General features: G+C 41.2%; 1 protein-coding gene across 2 annotated transcripts in view; it reads left to right on the top strand.

The window, feature by feature from the left end:
- The window catches only part of LOC111862317, a 364,800-nt gene that overhangs the window by 142,359 nt on the left and 202,307 nt on the right, over positions 1–20,134 (top strand). For both annotated transcript variants that reach the window (XR_002842404.2, XR_002842403.2), the window contains exon 2: positions 18,346–18,401. The gene's annotated coding sequence lies outside the window, so the exon portion shown is untranslated. The remainder of the gene's footprint in view (positions 1–18,345; positions 18,402–20,134) is intronic.

The raw sequence follows: 20,134 nt of genomic DNA on the forward strand, positions 1-20,134 counted from the left end.
GTGGCGGTGGCGGCGGCGGCGGCGGGGGCGGTGGCGGCGCCCGCACCTCCATAGGCATCAGTGAATTGTGCCCGACTAAATAAGAACGTTGGACAGCACTGGTCTAGATAGTGTGGGACCCTCAACGTCTCACACCCCTATGGGCCTTCATGGCCTGTTACAGGGGTAGCTTTACTTTTACTTTACCTCTCTGTAAAGGCTGCTGGTGATGTAAGGATGGAATATTTCGCTGAAGCTAATGTTAATAATACGTCGAGCTCTAAACTGTGTCAATTAGATAAAAATGACTGACGATCGAGGAACATCTGACCAGGTCCTGATGACGGCGACAGATATGATCCCTGCAACGTCGGTCAGTTTTAACCAACTGAAACTGCTGACTTCCCGAAGGAATTTCAGTGCCTTCAGCCACTGTGAGAGCTTCATATCTTACAGTTATTCATTACTGAAGGATGAGAGAATGATGAACTAGAGAGCGAGGATAGCTCAGTCGGTATGGCGACTGGCTACGGGCTGGGTGACCGAGGGTTCTAAGTAATTGTAATTGGAACTCTTAATTATAAGGGAAGTAGAAAAGTAGGAGCAACTTTAGTTCACGTCAAAAGTGACGTCACGGCACTGAAGTTGATGGCTGATATAAAATATTATTTATTCCTCATTTCGCTGTCTTATGAGCTGTGAGAACATTCGTGTTAGTTGCGTTTAGCGTAGCCGCTTGATTCACAGAATGCGCTAAACAAGAATAGCGATCTGCAGTGCCGTGTTTGTGGTCACAGGATGTGAAAACTAGTTGAAATTTGTGGATCAGTGGCAGTTCAGCGTGGCGATCACTCTGTGATCCGAAGGAGCAACAGAGGAATTGTCATTAAGGAATGAATATCAAATGCAGGGCGAATCAGCAAGACTGATTTAGGACCCAACGGAAAGCATTATACTGATGGAGTCAGGAAAATTGAGGACCTTTGACTAATGATTCAAAATGAAATTTAGTTACAGAGAAAAATTACGGTAATTCCTACTTCAATGCATTAGTTGCACTTCTGAAAAATAATTTTATAAAATCAGTTTGTTGAGTGAGAACAAATGTGAAGTTTTTCCTGCACCTCGTCTGTAGGCCCACAATGTTTTGTGTTCAATTGCAACATGCTCAGTAACTTTATATCTTAATTGAACCTACTTGGTTGAAACAGTGTTCCTTAACATCTCCATCACAACTGAACAATCTGGGTAAAACGTAAAGTTTCTTAATTGAATTCAGAAAAGGCCCAACTGTCCTGGGTTGTTTCATGGGTTTCTCAGCCCCTCCAATAAAATTCTGGGATAGTACCTCAAACAAGGTTACATCTGCCGGTCATAGTGGTCTCGCGGTCCAAGACATGAACTGTCTTCGCCCTCTCGAACATTGGGGTCGTGGGTTCGAATCCCATTCGAGTCATAGATATCTCTGTACGTTTATTCTGTGTTTATTGTTGTATTTGTAGGTAGTGGCCTTGCGATGAGTTGATAACCAGTCCAAGGAATCCTACCGACTGTGTACAGGAGTAAGAAACTGAAAAAGCGGCCAAGACCCAAGGGGCTGTAGAGCCATAGAAAGAGAGAGAGAGGTTACATCAGTTTTCTGCTGTATCATTTCTAATTTATGAATCAGTATCAGTCTACCATTCGATATTATAAGTCTGCAGCCTGTAATGTTGACTGCGTCGTTAAACAGGCCACAAATAAGCAAGTGGTCTTTCCATCGCGGTGTGTCAACATCGCATAACGAAAACTCGCCTAATGAGATAACACAGCATGTATCTATTTACTTTTTGTGAGATAAAAAATGGTGATGCTACTGATGATGATTTTGTGTGGAAATGGTGCTGTTCCGTGCCATCAACTTTCGCGATCAAAACGCTCACCATTATGAGATCACGCACATAAACTACGATACAGAACTGACAGCAATAAAATACAACGGCAGTCTGCAGTACAACACTACATAAAACTTACTGTGGAACCAATCTGACAATATATCCATCGACTACAATTAAAACATTCTGGCAAATGAGAAACACCGTAACTCCCAACGCTCACCAATATATACTCATGTCCGAAAGAACTCCACAAACCCACAACGACAAAACACGACACCGGCCTTTATTACGTGACACAAAATATACCACAGTCAGTTAACCGATTATATAAGGCATTATAACTGAAATATCATGACCATATCGTAGCGTGTACAGCCTTTGCTATTCAATAGACAAATAAACAACGGTTTTATGCAAACCGTTTCTAGACAACGGATCGGTAAACACGTTCCCGTGGCAATGCGTATGCACACACAACAATAGAGTTACTCTTGGAAACGGGGGTTTCTATGAGGTCCGTTCTGAGAAATTATCTCGAAGACAACTGGGGAGACCCAGCCTAGAGAGTCCCCACCCGTGTGGAGGCGGTTTCGAATACCTCCACCGTGACCCTGCGAGTCGTAGGAGGCGACGAAAACGGAAGTCTCAAATCTGAAACAGTAAAATATGGTCGCGAGTCCCAAGGGACTCAGACCTGAGAAAGACTGCGCTAAGAAGGACCAACAACATGTACAAAAGACAGACCCGTCCTCTTGTCAGAGAGGGTGCCCCACAAAAACAAGTCCGTAACTGTAAAACGGTAATAAACATCCAGTCATGAGCCTCAGATGGGGTTCGACACCAAGACTTATTGATTGACTGACTAACTAACTGATCGTCAGTTGCAATGTGACTTTGACTTTGACCCAGCCTGGGAGTTGTCAGTTGAAAGTCAGCCTGTGAAGAGAAGACTAAGAGGGTGGTGTGATGTGGTCGCCAGCCTGACATTCGTAATTGAGAGCTGAGTTCTGCAAGGGAGGCTGAGAAGAGATGGCGCTATAGTTCAGTTGACAGTGAGTTGACAGCGAGTTCTGCACGGGAGGCTGTGAAGACAGAACTTGAGCGCATGGAGCTGAATATTCCCCACTGTTAGAAGCCTTTGCTAGGAAATTGCTGACGAAGACACAGCAGGCTGGAAAAAGGCTTAGCGAGTGCTGTGGTTATTTATGAATTGTAGAGATAGCGATAGCGCTGTAAGTACTTGTATTTCCGAGTGGTGTGTAAGTGGTCAGTAAATTCATTCATCAAACTATACCCCGTGTACAGACACATACATAAATCGTGAAAATATATTTGATATTTTAATATCATAATTAAGACAAATCGAAAGGCATTGCACTAACATGTAGATGACCGATAACACAAAATACACCCATACGTAAACATTAGCCAGTGTAGGGAGAAGATCAAGTAAAAGGTACGTGTACATGCGTGTTAATGGCCGAAAGGCTCAAACGTAAACTTTTATCGCATTTCCAAGTAATGCAGAGGCAGGAAGGTCTCTGCATGTGGTTTATCTTTGCCCGTAAATCTAATTGTCGTGTCAGCAGTGTTCAGTGAGAGGACCAGTTGCAGCGAGGCGCTGATAAGGGTCTGTGTTAGCGGAACTGGGGCTAATTCTGCGCCCTGTCCTAGAGCTTAATGTTTAGACTAACGTCTTCATGGTTTGTCTGAGTCACACAAGTTAGCTGCTGGAACAGTTCGTAGAAGATTTCTTCCGTGATTTTGAATACCATTACCACTTAGATTTTTCTCTAAAAGGTCGGCGTGACCCTTTTCGCGCCAGAAAAGTAACATGTGACCTGAAGACAGGAACTTGAATATGGAAAAGTATTTGTTAATGTGAATGAACCTTGATAAGGGACATCCTTCAAAGCGTCTACATATTCAAACAAAAATCTTTCGTGTTATGAAAAGAGTAAGTTACAGGGAGAAGTTAATGATGCTGCCCCAGCATGGATCTCTTGTTCATCGGGATTTTTGAACTGACAAAATCTGTGGGGCAGTTATTCTTGAAAGGTTAGTAGTTGATCATCCATTGAAATTCCCCGCCCTTTACTGAAACCAGATGTTCATTACCCTGTTCACAAGTGCCTGTTCAAGGTCCTGTGGAAAACTCCGTAACACTAGTATTATTGTCGGCTGTTCGCGACTACTTCGTGTTCTCTATCCGCAACTTGAGGACAAGCCACGTTACGGGATTTTCTTAATACATACTCACCTACGTTTTTTTTTTCCCCATCCATATCACTTAACGCCGGTCACGGTGTCCGAGCGGTCCAAGGCATGTACTGTCTTCGCTCGCTCGGAAGCCGGGATCGTGGGTTCGAATTCCACACAAGGCATAGATGTTTGGTGTGTGTATGCTTTTATTCTGTGTTTGTGTTGTCTTGTGTTTAGGTAGAGGCCTTGCGACGGGCTGATCACCCGTCCAAGGAGTCCTACCGTCTGTAAAATAATCATGAAACTGAGAAATCAACTTTATGCTCCTAAGGAGAGCAAGAGGAAAGAACAAAATATCACTTTACCCTAGCTTTGAAACATGTATGTCAGATAACGAGACATTTCACAGCCATATGAAACCGTTAGGGGAAAAGAAACACGTAAAGCAGAGTTAACGTTGGCCTAACTTAAAATATTATCACACATGAAGGTTAGACCCAGGCAGGGTTCACAGAAGATTAAGCATTAAATTTACGCATTTAACTCAAAGAAGGAAAAAGGGAGTTAGATTAATATTTAGACGAAAATGAAGGGACCAAAATAGAATAACATAAAGGAGTGTAAATCAAATAGAGTGAAATAAGTATAATAATATGAAGTAGTGAAGAAAATGTGGTTTTAAAGAGAGGAAAAGAAAATTGAATGTGTCCTTAATCCACTCATGCTCTGGCGCGTTTCGTTATAATGTTCTGAGTGGTGTTGGAGTTAGGCCTATATACCACACGTGATCCAGTGGTCTGATTTTATAGAAGCGTTGTTACAGTAAAATTTACTCCACATCTTGGATCGTATCCCGGCTTCTCCTATGCTCTTGTAAATGATCGTACAATGTGAGACTTACAGTGCTCCCAAGTTAAAAGAAAAACCTCTCGCAACAATAGCCGATTCCGGGTGTATTCACGTTATTATTGTTGTCGTCCGTTCTTCTTTTATTCCCAACTCCATTCTTTCCTATACTGCCATTTCTCTTCCTGCTTGCGCAGCCATTTATATCTTGCTGTGTTCCCTCTGCCTATATGAAACTTTTGTTTGCATAATGTAAAACAGTTAGCACTTCTGCGCCATTGTGATGCGAATGTGCTTGTTCCTTTCATTGCGAGTTCGTAATGGGCTGCTTCACTCTATGTATACGGACAGACGGTCATTCAATGTACTTCCCTCGTCGGTTATGCTTTGTAAGGGGATGGGACATCACTCACATTAACATAAAGACATCATTTCCAATTCTCATCAGTCGCCTGCCACTATTGCCTCGGATGGCTTCTTCTTTTATTTAGCGTAATTCTTTCTTCTATTCAGATTTCTTTTCCAGTCCGCATAAGCCTATTTTCTTAGACTTCATAAAATGTGTAAGTTATAGCAGTTTTCTAATGAAGGGATCACCTGTGAAAGGAAAATGGTATATGGCCATTGTAAAGTTTAAAATACCGTATTTACGCATGTATAGGCCGCGTGCGTGTATAGGCCGCAGCACAATTTTCAGACAGAAATTATAGAAAAAATAATTTTCTTGGAATATTATTTCAGGAGTGTTACACCCTGTATTACTAGTTATGAATATATATTTTTTTAAATGAAGTGTGATTTCGAATATTTCGAATATAAGCCGCAACCCAGTTTTCCTCTTGAATTTTTGGCAAAAAATGTGCGGCCTATACATGCGTAAATACGGTATATGGAATCATAAAGCGGCCCTGAAGTGGGCATACTTGGTGTTCCATCGTGTATTTATTTGACACGTTTCCTTTTGTTGCCTCATACGTGGTCCGCTAAACACTTTATTCGCAGTCCTGCCACTTGTGTTGAAAATGTATTTAGACAACTTGAATTATTTTCTACGAGTTTTTGTCAACACCTCTTTCATCCAGCCAGTGTTATGGAGTTTATTATATATGTCAATCGAACAACAATATTATTGAAATAGTTTAGCGCTAAATGTGTGTCATGAGATAGTTCAAAACCAGATATACGAAAGGAATCAATGAGAATGATCAGATATAAAACTTCCAATCAATCTGTAGAACGGTATCACAATGTTATGAGCTGTGGTTTCAACACGTATATTCTCATTTCAAATATTTCTTTAAATTCAATACGTAATAAATAAATTTCTAACGTATTTCAATGTACAATTTACTAAACAGTTAACTGACTTTTTGGCCAACCTGTGTACTATGGACAATGTTGAAAGTCATCTCATTTAACGAAATAAATTAATAAGTGCATTTAGTGTTCTTTTCGACCGCATAGATAAAGTTGCGTAAGAAATACCAAAAGTCACCAAATGGTGGTACGGTGGTATATCTGTTTAGTTTCAAGGCGAGGGTAATCAGAATACGACAGACGCGGTTGAGAGCTGTCTTTGCAGTTTACTGTGGGATAACTTTTAGTAGGCCACATTTGACTGCTGCAGTGGTCCAATATCAGTACTATATTTCTTACTTTTCGTCGTCTGAAGTACGCTTCATACAATAGAACGTTTCGGGACTTGATTTTACTGCCGACTTCAGGTCACCGAATGTCGTTACAGTTACATGTTTGTTATTGGTTCCTTTTCTCTTTCGTAACCCTGCAGAGCGTATATCAAGTTCGTTACATAGACCGCGCCATAGCTCAAGCGGTTAGTCGCTGGCTTCCCATGGCGGCGGCCCGTGTTCGATCCCGGGTCTGATCAAGTGGGATTTGTGGTGGACAAAGTGGCGCTGGGACAGTTTTTCTCCGAATATTTTGGTTTCCCCTGCCAATCTTCATTCCACCAATTGCTCCACAATCACCCTCACCTATCATCTGGGGCTGTTACAATGGGCCAGAAGTGACCGCAGTACAAGGGACTTAGCCCGACTTCACTAGCAATAAAAAAAAGTTCCTTACATCCATCCATCTGTTTATACGCATGAAATAACTCGAGAACCAATGGAAAATTTTCATGAAATTTGATAAATGTGTCAAACCCTTTTCAGTTTTAGTTAAAAAATCAATCACTTTGCATGAAGACTTGCAGGTAAAGCGGCCTAAGCGTCCCGCTTATCATTTCTACGCTGTATATGTTATGTACTCGCAGAAATGTGTTTGCTTTCGCTGTCAAATTTGACATCATGAGGTGGTGTCTAGGCGCAGGTCCTATGTCTTTGTGTCTGCTGCTTAGGTTTTATAGGATCAGGTTACAAGTGATAATGATTATGAACGAAGTATGAATGTGGAAATGGTAGTGGCCTATTTCAAGATAACGAGGAAATTGCTTTCAGGGACTGAATGAAACCACGAATAGCATTAGTCAGGATAATCTGTATCTAGGTCCGATATTTGAAGCGGAAACCTCTGAATCCGAAGGAACATTGCTAACCACTATTTCAGAATACTCAAAGAGAATTAAGGCTGAAAAGAGTCCATACAGGTACATCTGTTTACGAGTATTCGCGTGTTTATTGCTAAAGTAGGAGTCGGAATAGCTCAGGTGGTATAGCGACGGGCTGAACGGCCGGGGTTCTATCCCCTGCAAGTGCAAGTTTTTTCTCTTTACCACAGCATCCATACCGGCTCTGGGGCTCACCCAGCTTCCTATCCAATGTGTTCCAGAAGCGATTTTTCTGGAGGTAATGCGGCCCGGGCGTGAAGCTGATCACTCTCCCCCATCTAATGTCCAGGTCAACAATGATGGAGCTATACCTCCACTCCCCCAAATGTCTTTATGACATAGCGGTTAATTAATTAAGCATAGGGACAACTTTACCTTCATTGCTAACTTTTTTAAGCTCAATTACTTATCCACGCATATTTTTTATTATTAATGTTTCGACAAATTTAATTAAATTCATGTTTAATTTCAGTTTTCAGTGTCGTTTCCTTTGCCTTGTTTATTGAATGTTTAACCCTTTGGTACAATTTTGTAACTGTAAAAATAATTTAGGAACCCAGATTGCCCAAATCGTACATTTTCGACAGACTTGCAAAAATTTCTTATTATACACATTGAAATTCATTTTGATGAAACACAGAAAAATAAATGCAAGTTATAGCCATATGTACATATAGTACATGATTCATTTATATGTACGTAAACGTCGACACCCTTTCCGCAAGAAACTGGAATTCCTTAATAGGTACGGTTTCGGCAGCTCTCGCCTAATTTAAAATTGAAAATATAAACGATGAAAAATTATCTGCAGTCGTTCTGTGGCGAAGTAGCCTATCTGTCTGACTCGTTTGGAATTCTGGTCTTCTCTCTCCCCGTTTGTGAGAACTCGCCTCGGATACATATCATTTCGTTCCTTTGCTTAATTAAACACTATGGCATGAAGACATATGGTGCAGTGGAGGTATAGCTTCATCGTTCTTGACCTAGGCACTAGATGGAGATGAGTGGTGAGCATCACGCCCTGACCGCTTTATCCTCGAGGAAAGGGCCCCAGTACCCTTTGGATTTTAGGTGGGTGGGCCTCAGAGCCGGTCTAGACGCTATGGAGAACAGAAAATTCTCTTTTCCCTCCCGATAATCGAACCCTGTCCGTCCTGCACGTAGTCCATCGCTTTGCTGACTAAACTATCCCGCCTTCAGCTCGCCTCATATCTTAAGCAAATACAGTTTCTCACTTGCAGTTACCCATGTCAACAAAGCGCATCTGTGAACATACAGCTTAACACGGTGCAGGCTCAACATGACGTAGCACTGCGTGTGATGTCTCAAATGTTGGCAGACTTGCGAGCAATTGTTGCCCTTATCCCATACACGACATTCGTTTGGTAAATGATCGCTCCTATGGTTACATACAAAAGCCTCTCAGTGCATAGTTTCACCTGTTTTGTGTTTGGATCGAGTACTTCATTGTTGTGGCCCAAGCCTAGTAGAATGAGCAACTGCACTGGTTGCTCAGCTGTCCTGTTTGGGAGGGGAATGATTGCAAATGCTCGTCCCTGCTGCAGAAGCAGATAACAACAGAACTCTTATTTTATAACTAGACGATGTTGGAATGGGAGCGCAGTACATTCTTCGGTAGTTGGTTATATGTGGAAATTAGATGCAGGTTCTTGAGTAGAACGGAATGTAGATAGAACTAAACAACGTGAGTTTGACACGAAACCAAAATCAGCAACAAAATAATGGTATAATGCCTCTTTAATCCTATACGTAGTAAAACATGCGAGCGTGTATCTGGAAACACTATTATCGGAAAAGTAGTTCTGCACAAACATAACGCTTTTAACGGTCCATCATGAAAAAAGTAATTATGAATTAAATAATTAATACATCTCTATACTCTACCTGTATACTCTTACATAACAATAATCAAATTGAGTAGAAGTCGAAATTATGTAGGCGCACTGAACGAAAAAAAAACAGTGTTACGGCTTAAATAACTACCCTCAAAGCGCACTGTAAATGAAAACTAACTATATATAAATTGTTTTATATAAGATTAAAAAATGTATCTTGGAGAAATAGGATTGGATTTATGTGGCTCAGGATAGGGACCATTGGAGGGCTCTTGTAAACACGGTAATGAACCCTGGGGTTCCATAAATGCTGGGAAGTTCTTGAGTAGCTGCACAGTTGGCAGCTTCTCGAGAAGGGCTCAACTCCATGAGTGAGTGATAGGATTCAGAATATAATACAGCGATGCATCGAGAGAATATAATAAGTCTGGTTGTAACGCTGTCTAGTCACCGTAAAGGCATTCTTTCGTGTAATTTATTTTCTTCACTGTGATTGTGTTCTGAAAACCATGGTTCAGTATAAAAGTCTATAAATTGTAGGAATAACATTGAGAGTATAGATAGCTCAGTCGATATAGTGACGGGCTACGTGTTGGACCGCCGGATCTCGATTTCCGGAAGGGGTAAGATGTTTTTCTCTTCACAAAGTCCAGACCAGCCTCCTATTAAATAGATACCGGGGAAGGGCTGTTTCCCTGGGAAAAGGCGGCATGAGCGTGAAGCTGACCACTCACTCCTATCTTGCTTTGAGGTCAAGAATGGTGGAGCCATACCTACATTCTTCCATACGTCGTCATAGTATGGTGCTAAATTAATTAAGCACCGTGACAACTTTGCCTTACCTTTACCGTATAACATTTCTTTTGTCTGTCTCGAAAAATAGGCTTACAGAGACTGTACATTAGACACAAAATATGCATTTAATTTAATTTTCATAGCTTTCTCTCTGTCAAATAATTGGGACATGCGACAGCGTATTTGATTATTGCACTATGCTACAGACCGGAAGGTCGCGGGTTCGATTCCCAAGGATGTCATTGGATTTTGCGATTGATGTCCTTCTAAGAGCATCATGGCCCCATGGTCGACTCAGTCTTTAAAAAAAATAAATACCAGAAATCTTCCTGGGGGTAAAGGGCAGCTGGTGTGTATGGTTGACATCCTCACCGCCATCTGTGAGCCGATTATCTAGAAAATGTGTCAGCCTAGACGTCTCACAACCCTATGAGCCTCCACAACCTGTTACAGCGATAGCTTTACCCTTTTTTTGCCTGATAAATAATTAGCGATATACATGCAGGAATTCACGTAAGTCTTCAAGTAAAGCGTCTATCTGCCCACATGCCACCCACTTCTGATGGCCACGCTTACTTCTACACTGGCAATAATTGGATGAGTACGATTGGTTGCCTGGCTTCCTGGGTACCTTTTATATTCTTCGGTTAATGTCAATCTTGTAATAAAGAATTTCCAAAGTACCTATTTCCATTTCTACCAGTTTCAAAACACCGTATACGTAAAGCCATAGGTTCCAAGTTGTCAGAAAAGAAGACGCCAGTGTTTCAAGTTCGTGCGAAAGAGACTTTCTATTATTTTACTATAAAATGTATTTTGTACTACCTTATCACAACAGCAGAAGACTTCTCCAAGCAATCTTTATACTGTATCTCCTTTTCTATGAAGTCATTCAATCCAAATTCTTTCTTGTCGGAAAGTTTGACACATGCCAGGAAAATGGAAGTCGGTATCTCTGAGGAAAGAGAACTGGATGGAGGTGATGACGAGGAAAGCGAAGTAAGGGAAGGGAGAAATAGAAAAGGATGGGGGTGTAGAAAAAATCATCGAAAGTTGCTTTGTATTTGCTGGAGTTGTGTTGACTGCATCTTCTGCCATCACCATACACAGCACAGGCCGACTCCTGCTGTCTTTCTCTCGTTATTGTGTAGAAAGTGCTTATGGAGGAGACAGTGGAGGTACTCCTCGTCGAGGCCTTCTTCCACCCCTCTGACAAGACCGCAGAAGCTCCAGGGGTAGCTCGCGCCCGCTCTCTCCCCCTCATTCTCTTGTTCACTCACTCACGGAAATCTTTCAGAAATCCAAAACTTGTGACAAAAGCGGAAGAGAAAGACACACACCCCTCATACAAACGCTCCTTGTTCGTCATACAATGAGTCTGTCTATTCAGAATCGAGCTTTTGTGTTACGTTCGTCCACGAAATCAGCGCGGTTTTGTCAGCTATTATGGTTATTAAAGTGCGAAAGTAAAAAAATAAAAGTCTCTAAGTCTTTGCTATTGTCTGTGTAGCCAGTGCACGAGTATTCTTGTCGGGGTTCTGTCTCTGTCTGCACCTTCTGAATGGAATAAAGAGGAGACGCATAGCAAGATAAGGGATGAAAAGGGAGAAGTATCACAGGGGGTGGATACCACCCCAAAGGCCAGAGCGGGTAAGAGACGAAGAAGGTCACACTGTGTTCTAGTTTGCTGCTGCAACGTCAATTCATCTCATGGACACAAAGAGCGCCTATTTCATTCGGAACCACAATTAGGCAAGGCACAAGAGAGAGAGAGAGAGAGATGATTCTACAGTTGAATAGTGGCAGCATAGGGAAAATAACTATACCACAATGCATTAATTTGGTCAGAAGGAAGATGAAGAAATAAGGTGGGGGAAGGAGGGAGGGTAAAAAGTTGGGAGCAATTTAATTTCATTGTTCATCCCGCTGAATGTGAAAAGAACGCCTTTCACGTCGCTAATAAAATGAGCCTGAATTCGCAGCGAAAGCAATAGTGCTGTAATTCAGAGGATTGGTTCTATTCTGCTGCGTTGTTACCTTTTGAAGCTCTGGCATCCAGGAATACTTTGGACTTGATACACGTTTGTATTTCCATCTTCAGGATACTTTCAGTGTTTATCACGAAAATTTTTCCCCCCTGTATTCGCAGCAAAGTACGAGTACACTACTTATTCAGGCAGATCCGTCTATGGCCTTGATGAGTTTCGTGTCATTCATGACGCCCGTCAGTGGACAAGTGTCCTTTTTCTTTAGCAGATAAAATTATAGCAGTGAGAACTCAAGAGTGAATGTAAGTACAAGGTTGAAAATAAATTAAATTCTATATCAGAGAGAAAAATTGGACATGTTCTAACGAACTGAAAACTTCACTGAACAATGCGCAATTTTGTTTCAATTGACACGATTTCTTGCTCGTTTTCCTACACGTAGATCAGTATGTACTCATATTGAAATTTAAAGTTCTTCCACAGGTATGCATAGATCTTCTTCAGTGAATAATATGCGTTTAGCATGCTTCCATAAATTATTTTTTTAAGGACAGCTGTCACCATCATTTGATTTGGGACTTGGGAGTCAGTGAACCAAACGGATGTAGGCTGGACGCAGGAGTGCACCGGCTATCGGATATGCTATAACTTCCTACCCAATGACTGCTGCGGAACACTTCTCCGAGGATAGGGCGTCTAGAGCGTGAAGCGAACCATATATCTCAGTTTGGTGTCGAGATTAAAATGCATGGAGCTTAATCTCCACTCCCCTCTACGCACTCATGATATGATACTTAGATATATATACATTCGTACTTTTTCTTTATCGTTGACCTCAAGAAGAATGTCATTTGATGCAGAGATGCGAATGAATATACGTTTAAAGCAGTGGTTCTCAACCGCCGGGCCGCAGCCTGGGCCCTGGCATGAATTATGCAGGGCCCTCGTCTTATAAAGGATGAATTTACTGGACCGCGGTTTCACAAAGTTTGAGAACCACTGGACTAAACTACCCACTGTGTAGATTTAATTAGTGCAGTGGCTGAGAATGAAATACAAGCATGTGAAACACGGTAACTGGAATAAAATAAAACTAATTAAATTCGACAATTAATTTCTTACAATAGGTAAAAGTTCACGTCACACCTTTCACCTTCTGACGGCACACCGGTTGCGGAACACTGGTCTAAGGTACGTACTCTCTTCGCTCGCTCCAAAGCCGATATTGTGGATTCCAATCCCACACAAGGCGTGGATGTTTGGTGTGTGTATGCGTTTATTCTGTGTTTGTGTTGTCCTGTGTTCAGGTAGAGATCTTGCCACAAGCTGATCACTCGTCCAAAGAGTCCTACCGCCTGTAAAATGATCATAAAACTGAAAACCAGAAGCCAGGGCCCAGGGGGACTGTAGAGGCAGCGAAAAAAAAGTACCTAGATATTCCTAATGATCTCTTAGTTTTGGGTTGTCCAGAAACTTTGCATGTACTTGGTTCCCATGCTTGCTATATGCCTACTGCATCTCATTGCCATTGGTTTGGCCATTCTCCTGCTGCTTCAGCTCTTGCAGGTCCAAGTATTCTCACGAGAACCTTGTTCTCAAACACTCTCAGTCAATGTTCTCTTCATATGTGAAATCAAGTTTTACACTCATACAAAATTACAGGCGAAATTGTAGTTTTGTACCGTATATAATCCAAATTGGTCAAATGAATTCGGGGTTGGAATATCATGTTAATACAAGGCCATTACTTCCAAATTGGTCAGGTGAGTTCGCGATTGGAATATCATGTTAATGCAAGGCCATGAATTCACAGAAGGTTTCTTCCTCTCATGTAAAAAGTAAAAAGTAAAGCCATCCCTGTAACAGGCTGTGAAGGCCCATAGGGTTGTGAGACGTTGAGAGTCCCACATTATCTAGACAGTCGGTTCAAAGATGGCGGTTACGTTTATCAGACTGCACCAGATACTGTGAGGATCTTAATTTAGCAAAAATACATTCTTTTTTGCATACACTAAATGTAATGTAACGCCCGTGCCATAGCTCAAGCGGTTAGTTGCTGGCTTCCCACCTCGGCGGCCCGGATTCGAGCCCGTGTCTCGTCAAGTGAGATTTGTGATGGAGAACGTGGCGCTGGGGTGGGTTTTCCTCGAGTACTTCGGTTTCCCCTGCCAATCTTCATTCCACCAAATTTTCCATCATCATAACCACCCGGGGCAGACTACAATAGGCCAATCAGTGGCCGACGTGCCGAGTGGACCCAGCTGGACTCCACCCCCGCTAAGCGAATTAAAAAAATGCTCTTAATTTACGAGAGATTGCTTAATGTTTTCAGTTACGCCGAGTTAGAGGATAGAGAGACGGAGACAGACAGTCGATTGGAGAGTATGCAATACAGCAGTGGAATACAGAATTCATCGAATAGCCGAATATGTAGGTGACTGTTTTGAAACTCTTTGAATTACAGTAAAATAACTGCTTAGGTCATACCGCTTAGACAGACAACTTAATGATTTCTATGAGATTAGGTTCATGTTGCTCAGTTACTTCAGAAATTAGGCCGCGCCATAGCTCAAGCGGTTAGTCGCTGGCTTCCCACGGCGGCGGCCCGTGTTCGATCCTGGGTCTGGTCAAGTGGGATTTGTGGTGGACAAAGTGGCGCTGGGGCAGTTTTTCTCCTAATATTTCGGTTTCCGCTGCCAATCTTCATTCCACCAATTGCTCCTCACCCTCACATATCATCTGGGGCTGGTACAATAGGCCAGAAGTGGCCGCAGGACAAGGAACTTAGTCCCACCCCACTAGCAATAAAAAACTACTTAAGAAATTATTTCTTGAATTATTTACAACTCTCTCATTATCCCAGATGACAGGGCTATAGCTTCGACTGGTTCCTAGGATGACTGGTGAATGGTGAACGAATTTGAGATGTAATTATCATAACCTAATCGAGGTACTATCCTAGCATCTGTCTGGAGGGAACGAGAAGAGCCAACAAAAGCCGTGGTCAGGTAATGCGTTGTACCGGCCGAGACTTGAGTCCATCACCTCCCAAATATACGTACTTTTAGAGCTTTAATGCTATACACACTGGCTCGGCAGTTCAAAAATTGAAGTGAAAGGGATAATCTAGGAAAGAACATTGTTAAAGCCCTTGTGTTCCGTGGTTGAACTCATACAGTTCGGTACATAATTTCTCAATAAAGATGGAGGCTAAGTTGTACCTGTGCTTAATTACCGAAGCACCATGCCATGAAGTCGTGTTTGGGGGTGGAGATGTAGCTCCACCATTCTTGACCTCAGCACTAGACGGATGTGAATGGTAAAATTCACTCCCCTGTCATTTTACTATCAGGGATGGAGTCCCCCAGTACCCATTATATAGGAGATTGAGTGAGCCCCAGAGTCAGTCTGGACGCTGTGGAGTACAGGAAAATCTGTTTCCTTGCTGGATATATTTGAACAAAAAAAAATATTATGACGTCTCGTATTCTGTTGTGAAATTAAATTATTTGGAGATATATCTATGTGCTACCGCCTCTGTGGTCTAGTGGTCAGAGTTCCTGCCTACAGATCCAGGGGTTCCGTTTTTGATTCCCGGCGCTGCCAGAGTTTCTGGGAAATAGTGGATCTGGAACGGAGTCCACTTAGCCTCGTGAGGATAATTGAGAATCTATTTCAAGGAAATGGCGGCTCCGGTCTAGAAAACGGAGATTGATGGCCGTGGGGGTACCTTGCGCTGACTACATGACACCCTCTATCCTCAAAAGTTGGCACTAACTTCGCCGACAAGCGGCGGTCGCTAGGTCAGTATAGTTCGCTTGCGGACTACAGGCAACGTAGTTTTTTTTGTTGTTTATATATCTATGTACGTATATATGTATATATAGACTGTGTGTTCCTTCTTTCTTCTTAAGGTATCTTCGGACTGATCATTCATTTGGCCGTATTCATGAGGACCCTTAATAAAGTGCCATCAAACTTAATAATATGCAGACATAAAGGTCTCGACAAGGTAACCGTTGAATCTAAGTGAATGATTTTTTCTCTCGTCCCCCTAAAACATTACGATATTTCCTATTCCATATTGGATTGAATGACCTTATTTAGATTGTTGAAAGACATGTGAAGATTGAAGACTGAGATTACAAGCATTAATTTTCCAGTGTTGTACTCAGAATGGCGTAAAGTATTAAGCAAATGCCTCAGTGGATTCTCTAAATGTACATATCAGATCCAACTGAATATGGATGGCGAATGTCATTCAGTTGCTTCTGTCGTATTAACATTACTGAGGAGTAATCTTATTATTCCACTTGTGGAATCTTTATGAATGGAAGGGGTTGCAGGCCTGTTTTAATCCTCAAACATGTAGTCTGTCATTTCTGACGAACGGAAATCCTTGAAAACTCCGGACTCCGAGTCCAGAATCAACAAAACGCATTCTTCTAACTTCCATCAATACTCCCCAGGGAATTTGACCTATAACATGATACGCTGACTGGATATTCTGAACACAGTAATGAGCAATCGGATTTCATAGAGCAGGGATAATTTCTTGAGCAGCTTAGCGACTATTAGCTCGTCAAACATTTTGCTCAATTGAGTCAGTATTGTTGTATGCATTGCAGACATTACCGTTCCTCGTAGCCTTATTGCTTAAAAGAAGAAACAGTCTTTGTGACATCTTCTTTCTTTTATGTACGCCTAACTTTGTATTTGTCCTTCATAACTTTAGAACGTGCGTAACGATTGTCATGAAACACGTCACAATAGTATTATACTGTAGACCGCGTGGCCTCCTTTACTTTTAATTCATTATTTGAACCTTTGGCAACACTGCTAGGGTCACGAAAAAGGATTATCAAGTACGATTCCACTTAAGATTCTGAAATTTTGTCTGGTATTCGATTAATACAAATTTATAGCTTCTAATAAGATAATTTTTGTCATAGATGGAAAGTAGCATAATTATCAGAGTTCAGTGTGTAATATCCAATGCTTGGAATGGCGCTGTACATAAAAGAAATGAGATACACAGCAAGATTTGTGAATTACTGATAAAGGGAAAAGTATATCACAAGTGTGAATAAGGGAAGGTGTTGATTGTCAGTTGTTAAATAGGAGCCATCTGTCTCTGACAGGTCTGGATGTGCCATCTATATTAATGGAACACTACACTGAGTATTGTGAGGTGCAGATAGATGGGGGAACTGTCTTTTGAAAGAAGTACGAACTATGTATTCATTTCGCCGAACAGAGGCGCGACAATCCTTCCCATTCTCGTACAACTTCAAGTTTAAATATGAAAAAGAAGGTTACCTTGCACAATTTTTATGAAAAGAAACCCTAACATTCTTTGATAACAATAGAGTTATAAGAAATATTCTTGCATGGCATTCAGACAGATTTTGGCAGCTTTCTATCTATTATAAGCACCATACGCTGTGACCAAGTAATTCATTTGAAACTGACAACTGTATTGGCAACGTGGTTAAAGGTGGGGTAAGTGTGAAAGAAACCGCATTTCAATGGGAGAGGGGTTGCGTTTGCATGAAAGAGTTTCGTTACGCTAGTGTCTGGGAGTGGATGACGAGCCGATATGTGTTCACGTGAGTGAGAAAGAGTTGGCATCAAGGGCCGGATCTATTTTTTTTTTCTGTAGTCTCTATTGTAAAAATGGGAGAGAGGGCGTTTGATGGGTCGCGAGAAGGGTGCGGGGGTGGCTGATTGCTTGCTTGGGTAAAGCATCACACAAGTGTTGGCGACGTCGTGTGTTAGATATTTGCGCAAGCGCTCCGACGGCGTGCGTGGCTTACTCAAGCCTCGTGCTACCAGCCAGTCAACTGTCAAGCTGATGACACGCGTGGTGCTTCGTCGCGTTTGCAGGCAGTCGTTAAATTGGACAGCGTTTAACATTAATTACACTTACGTAACTTGACATGATAGTAATTACTTACGTTAAATATTAGCGTTAATAAATTTTAATAAATGCCACTGTGATCTAATTAGAAGCAATTTCAGTGTTTTAATTGTACGTCTGCGGTATTCGGTTTCTTTCTTTGATGAATTTAAGACATCATTCTCAAATTCTTATTTCTACGCTCGTAATAGTGAGTGACGCCTGTGCACGAATTGTTTTATCACATAACAGTGCTTTTGGTTTTAAAATAGCGTGTTTACTTTGTGTGTGGCTTGAAGAAACCAGTCAATGAATGTGTGTTCTGTCCTTTCAGTTCCCTGATTGGATTAACACGTCTGGATTCACCGCTTCCATTGCCTATGATGTCAGGTAAGTTGCTCTTAACTTACAGAATGTCTTTGCTGCCTGAGATGTGTTGCACAGCAGCGTATAAACCTGTTTATATGAACAACCACATCAATGAAACATATCTAAACCCATCTCTTCCATTTATTCATTTATTTAAAACACATTTGGATGGAAGTAAGCGAGAAGAGTGAGGCCAGCCATAGCAACGTATAGTGTGCAGTTACCGTTTAGCTGTCCATGAATCGTGTCACAACAATAAAATATAGCAATTTGAAGGTACTGAAGCACCCATTAAGGTAGAAGAAAATAATATTATTTATGTACATGACCAGTCTAGAAAACCGAAAATGTACTGCCGTGGGGATACGTTGAGCTGAACACGCGACACTCTCTCTCCGCTAAAGTTGGCACTAACTTCGCCGACAAGTGGCGGACGCTCGGTCGGTATAGTTCGCTTCCGAACTACAGCCACGGAGTTTAATGACCAGAAAGTGGTGTCATTATTAATGCCCTTAGTTTTATCTCGTCAGAACGATGTTATGCCATAAAATGATTTATATGAACAAATTTGTTATCGGTTCAAAATCATACTATATCCAAAAAGGAGAAGTAATGTACCTCTTAGGTTAGAATGATTTACAGAGTTGATACCCTATTGAGTTCAGCCGGTACAATTATGTTGCGAATTATATTTTGTACAAATTTTAACGATTAATAAACATTTAGAAGGCACACACTTTCTAGATATGTCATAATATGAAACTCATTTTGAGGCAGAGCTAGATAAAATTAAACATTTCTCTTACACACACACACACACACAATATTCCTTCTCCCTTCTGCCACTTCAAGACCGACAAATTTATCGGAAAGTCTTAGGGTGGGAGCTGTTTCAACGTTGTATTTTAGAAGTAGGTCGTAAGCTTTAAGAAAACATTCAGCGTCACCACTGGGGGCACCAGTCGGTTAATTATATTGTACGAAAATATGTAATTGTTTCTTCTCAATACTAAACGAAAACTAAAAATGAATTCTCTTAGCAAAATATCTCACTATTGAGCAGCAAAGAAAGTGGTACACATAATTATCACTGCTCTATACAGTAATAAATAAGAATCGCTTTAAATGAATAAGGGTAATTATTTATAACACGATAATTTTAGCTTACTTTAAAAAATAGATTTATACTCATAATAACTTAATGCCTGCAATTTTGCGAAAGGAAGACATTAAACATTATTTGAACAAAATGACTTCTAAAGCCTCAGCGAGATATATTTTTATTTATACTTCACTTACTGGAAGACGTTTTTAATAGTTTTGAGTATATTATGCCCAATTACAGGATGATTAGTTATCATAATCTTCACAGTTTAGAACTTCAGACTCTATCGGCTCCTAAGGAAACTGTGGGTCCTTTCTCATGTGCGGGCGTCCTCGTCTTTTCCTCCTATGGGGTATGTGGTTCATTGCACACTCCGGGGTCCACTCACCTTTCATTCCCCGAAATGTTCATACCAGTTTTACCGATGTTTATAATCATGGATAAGAGGGAGAGCAGCTGAAGTTCTTGCCTTAGGTTTGCATTACGTTTCTTTCGTAGTAGTGCGTATTCTGCTACTGCTCTTAAAAAGCGCATTTTCGCTAATTTATTTAGTGATTATATCTGTCTATCTATCTGTCTGTCTGTATGTCTCTCTGTCTGTCTATCTATCTATCTATCTATCTATCTATCTATCTATCTATCTATCTAT

This window comes from Cryptotermes secundus, unplaced genomic scaffold, assembly GCF_002891405.2.
Source record: "Cryptotermes secundus unplaced genomic scaffold, Csec_1.0 scaffold319, whole genome shotgun sequence".
Classification (NCBI taxonomy): Eukaryota; Metazoa; Arthropoda; class Insecta; order Blattodea; family Kalotermitidae; genus Cryptotermes; species Cryptotermes secundus.